Source organism: Papaver somniferum, unplaced genomic scaffold (assembly GCF_003573695.1).
Source record: "Papaver somniferum cultivar HN1 unplaced genomic scaffold, ASM357369v1 unplaced-scaffold_70, whole genome shotgun sequence".
Taxonomy (NCBI): Eukaryota; Viridiplantae; Streptophyta; class Magnoliopsida; order Ranunculales; family Papaveraceae; genus Papaver; species Papaver somniferum.
The window spans coordinates 2078432-2083913 of NW_020649860.1; the positions used below are offsets into that span (position 1 = coordinate 2078432).

The window sequence follows — 5482 nt, forward strand, 5'->3', positions numbered from 1 at the left end:
AAATTTCTATGTCTTCTTAGCGCGTTGGATGCTATCATTTCGGGAGAACTAGTAAGTTGGTAAAATAGGTTTTGTGTGTATATCTCTAGTAAGCCCTCACGAGACTATAACTCGTCCACTAGGAACACCTAGGGGTTCAAAGGCTTGTTATACATGCTAAGTGTGACCGCAGCCTCGACGACACAGAGTTGTATGTATGTTTTAGAATTGTTTTGTTTGATTTGCTCGAGGACTAGCAAAGTCTAAGTGTGGGGGAATTTAATAGGTGTTGTAAACATCTTGATATTTATCGATTGTTTATACTTTCTTTGCTACTTTTCTTGTAAATTATGTATCTTATGTTCGATTTTGAGTTTATTAGGTGCAATGGAGTCATTTTGAGGAAAAGGAGAAAAAATCGTCTATTTGGGCGTAAAAGGAAAAAAGGTCAATTCACAGGCGAGTGATACTTGGAGCCAGCTAAAGTTATGCAGCAAAAGAGGTGAAGAATGATTTGTCAGTTCCGCGCAACTGGCAGTTGAGCAAGAAAACAGAATAGGCAGTCAATTCTCTCAAACTGACAAGCCAGCAATCACTTTGGTGGCCCCTATCTTAACTGGGTTTTTGTATCAATTTCCATCACTACACAACCCTTAGATTCAGTGAAGAGATAATTCTTCTCATTATCATTATTATCTTCTTTACCTGAAAGAAAGAAGGAGATGGCGGCTTCATTAAATTCACAGGAAGGAAATTCAGAGATGAAGAATGGAATGGAGGAAATCAAAGGAATTAGGGTATAATCACTAGAAGAAAGAAGATGGAGGTTGTTGTGTTAAATTGAGTTCTGAATCGAGAAATTCAAGGTGATTTAGAATATGGGGTCAGAATGAAATTGGGGATCTGTTTCCCTTTGAGACAAGGGATATCGGTGGCTTTGTATGAATTTGGTACTGATGATTCGAATGGATGAGAAAAGGGTTTACAGGGAGGAATCAGATAGAAGATTTGGTGAAGGATTTGTTGAAATTAGGGTTCTGAATGAACAGATTGAGAGGGGTATTACTCGAAATAGGGTTTGTTTCTGTGATTTGATAAAGATTACAGGAGAGGGAAACTGAGATTCAAGGTATGTGAATAATGGGTTTAGAGTTTGAAATCGAGAAATGGAAGAATGGGGTTTGAATTAATTAGTTGGTTCGATCTGATATGGTGGAATTAGAAGATAAATCTGCTGATGAACTGGAAGAAGAAGCTGTAGCTGTGATTGGCTTTTGTGGAAAGGATGCAAGTGCTGCAACTAGGAGTTGCAGTTGGTGCTGCTGGAGCTACAGATGGTACTAGTAATGGAATTGCAGATGGTGGTTGCTATGCAGGATTGATGTTGTTGTCAATTTAACACAGGGAAGAAGATGAGTGGCTCTGGGTGTTATCTGTGTTTGTGTTGCATGCAAGTAAAGAAGGGGATTTGGTTTGAATATGTGAATGATTTTGTGGTGGTAGTTTTCTTGAGAACTGAAGTTGCAGTTGTTAGGCAGTGGTGGACAAAATGGTATGAACTTCTGTTGTTTGTGACTAAAATGGATCTGGAATTACAGGAATTCAGGGTATTGATGCTGATACTGATATCGAGTTACAAGTGGTGGTTCTGATGTTTTTGAGCAAATGGTTACTGAATTGATATTGGTGGAATGGTTTGAATTTGAAGAAGAAGATGAATATGAGATGTCTCTGAGCTGATGCTGCTGCTTAGATGTATGCTAGGACAAGTATGAGCTACTGGTGGTATCTTGTTGCCATTGAGCTGGTGGAGATGTGCAGTGTGTAACTGATGCTGAACTGAAGTGGCAGAATGAATGAAAATTGCAGTTAGAGTTATTGATGGAATGTAATTGGTGGTGTTGTTATGGCAGTGGTGAAAATAGAGCTACAGGGAATGCGATATGAGTGTTTGTACTGAACTGCAGACCTTAAGGGTTTGAAAGAATTGGTAAGTTCTGTATGGAGCCAACAAGGAAGGAGCAACTGATGCCGAGGAGTTACAGGAGTTATTGGTTCAAGATTGAAGCTCGAGATGGAACTGATGCCGTGGTGGTATATGTTCATATCAAGTGCTGCTTGTCAGTGCAACAGAAGGTTCTTGATGATTTCCAAGGGTATGGCTTGTGTTGGATTGTAGGATAAGCTGCAGAGAAGGAGAGCTTGGTGCTGCAATGAGCAAACTCTAGGAATGATGTGCTGTTACAAGTAATGCTGCCAGGAGTGTGAAGCTGCAGTTCAACTGAAGCTAGAGCAGGCAAGGATGGAATTGATTTATGTATGAATGAAGAGAGATTGTGAACCTGAACTGTGCTACAGAGGTGCAGGAATGGCTCGAATGAGGGAATGAATGCTTGCTGGTGATGTTAGAACTGGCAGGGTGCAAAGATGGGTTGCTGCAGAGCTGAGCCGAAGTTGATTAACGGTTGCTGCAGTGGGCTACAAAAGAAGTTGCAGGTATGAATTTGTTGAGTTGTTGTTGCTGCGGATTTGATCTCTTCTTCTACTTTTATTTTAGGGTTTAGAAACATGAAAGCTTTTATTTTTCTTCTTTTTATGAACCCCATTAACATGAGTAGTTAATCTCATTATTGATTATGGATTAATTTGATTTCACAAAGCATGTTTCTTGTTCGATAAATTAGTTTTGTCTCACAATTTATCGATCATGATTCACTAGAATTATCACCATGTATGATTTGATTGCTTGTTTAGTTGAGTGGCCAATTGATTGAACCTGCATTCACATATATTGCTAGTTTATGGTTTATTATACGTAAATGTGGTATACCTTGAATGCAAGTAGCATAATTGTGGTTATTGCTTGTAGTGATGCATCCTAGCAATCGCAAGTGATTTATGACCTTTGTTAAATCGGATTAGTGCTTTTACACGTTCGATTGCTTTGGTTGGCCTGATTTCATTGAACTTAATGCATCTAGGGAATTAAACTTGATTAGTGCTTTTACACGTTAGGTTGTTCTCTTAGATAGAATTCATATTCGCATCTTTTAATGTGTTTGTTGATGACAAGAGGAAATTAGCGGGATATTCTTGCGATCAAGGTATCCTAGGGCCTTGGATAATGAGAGATTAAATATCAATTCTGATTATTAAGACCATGTTTGTGACTGAAAATGGATCCTTAACCAATATCTTTCCTTGTTTGATTTGATTATTTTTCTTTATTTGCTTTTATTTTACTTTTAATTTATAAAAATCTGAAAATCCCCCTTGTTACCTTTAGGAAACCAAAACATATTGACAATCTAAGACCTCTCTGTGGGAACGATCATTTCTTACCACATATACTTCATTTAAATTTAGTTGAGTGAGAAAGTGAAATTATTTTTGACGCATACGACGGCGATCATATAGTCTTGTCTTTGTTGTGCAGGTTATATTTCACATTTATTGTGGATTTTCCTACCAAAAAGGTAAGTAACTCAAGATTTTATTTTTGTAAATAAGGTAGTATTATTCTTAGCTTTTATTTATTTTTACATAATTATTTTAATTATTTCTTTGTAAATATTTTATTTCATTGTTTTATTATTTATTTTTATATATTAAAAAAAACACGTGCACACACCAGTTGCATTGTCTGGCACCGATTTTAGGAAAACACGTGGTTTAGTACGGTGAACCCTCTGGGCGTTATCATCCGAAAACCACAAGCCTTAGCCTCGTACCATTGGCTAGTCTCTGACTGTAGGTATATATTGTTAAAGATAACCCAAGCTTACCTAAATTAGTGAACCCCATCATTTGCATGTGCACAAAATTTTTGGTTACCACTAGTGGTTCTACTTGTGTATGCGCCGTTGGAAACGGGTAGGACATAAACTTGAGGATAACGACCTTTTTAATTTGAGTCCGGTGGTACTTCTATTTTTGTTGAAATGGTTAATGAAAATGATGATGAGGTCCCGGTAAAAACCCTTAGGGATCGTTTGAACCCGTCTACAGTAATGTGTGACCCAAGCGTAGTTCTACCAGCTTCTACGGTCCAATTTGATATTAAACCTGAGGCAATTGGCATGCTTCGTACCTTTAGGGGGTTAGAGAATGAGAACTCGTACACCCACATAAGAGACTTTGAAATGATTTGTGATACAATGAACTATCCGAACGACACAATGAACTATCTGAATGTCTCCAAAGTTGTGCTTAGGTTACGTTTATTTCACTTCTCTCTCGATGAGAAAGCCAAAGAGTGGTATCATTCTATCCCTTCTAAAACAATTACCACCTGAGATGGTCTTGTAGAGGTATTTGTTAAGAAATTATACCCACACCATAAGACTGATGTTGTTCGGCAGTCTATCCAAACCTGTAAGCAAAAATTAGGTGAAACACTTCATGATTTTGTAGAAAGGTTTAGTGAATTGTTATATTGATGTCCACATCATGGCTTTGAGAAAGCTCACATGGCCCAAATTTTATATGAGGGTGATAGACGCATTTATGTGTCTAATATATGTCATTTGTATATACTGTTAGTACCCGTTTTTGTACTTATTGTGTTATTTTATGTCTTTGTAGGAAGTTTTATAGAAATAAGCCCTTGCGACGAAATGGGCTCAAAAAGCAGTGTTTTACACCCCAGAGAAAATTACTAAAGCACCCCAGAAATGCACCGGAAGCGTCCCAGAAATGTGCCGGAGGAATCCAGAAAAATTACTTTTTCCACCCCAAAATTACTATTTCCACCCAAATTGCTATCCGCACCCCCAGTTTGGATAGGGGGACACCATCTTCTTCATTTCAAAAACTAAATTTTGGCGGGAAAACATGCATGAGAACTGGCAGAAGTTTGATCGAATTTTTTAACGTGTTATAGGGAGATTAAATGGCTGAGACTTGGCAGGAAGATGTGATTAATCCTAAGGAAGATATTTTAGGTGTCGGGTCCGATCGAATTTGGCTAGAATTGGCTAGGGAAGCCACGAACTCAAAAAAGAGACACACGTACAAGGAGGCGAAAAACACGAGTTTTGGAGAGTTATGGACGTGTTTCGATCGAGTTTGATGGCTCCAGCAACACTCTGGGTGATTACAACATGATTTGGAGCGTGTGGGAAGAGATTTGGAGCGTGAAGAAGTTATTTTTGGAAATTATTCTCCGAAATAAGAAAAAAAATATTCCGAGTAAAGAAGGATTTTCACGAGTTATTGCGGGGGAATTGATGATGCATGTGAGTATATAAAGGTTCTTTGGGTCTAGTAGAGGGGCTGTAGAGAGTTTGGGGTCTAGAGGAGGTCCATAGAAGCAGAAATCAAGAGTTGATGAAACTCTGTTGCTGCTGCTGCTGATGAAGAACACCAAGAACACGAAGAACGGACTAGCGAGGGCAGTCGTTTATCACCAATGTCTAAGACGCACATCCGTGGGTCGCAGCGCAGTCTAAATATCAGCAGCACCTGTCTCTTATCGTTCTTGTGTGACGCCTTATGTGGGTCG

At 38.5% G+C, this 5482-nt stretch overlaps 1 long non-coding RNA gene across 1 annotated transcript; it reads left to right on the forward strand.

The window, feature by feature from the left end:
* The first annotated feature begins 647 nt into the window (after positions 1–647).
* On the forward strand, positions 648–4627 carry LOC113344063. The gene is made up of 3 exons (XR_003357641.1): positions 648–2475; positions 3416–3455; positions 4564–4627. It is a non-coding gene; the product is annotated as an uncharacterized LOC113344063 (long non-coding RNA).
* The last annotated feature ends 855 nt before the right edge of the window (positions 4628–5482 follow it).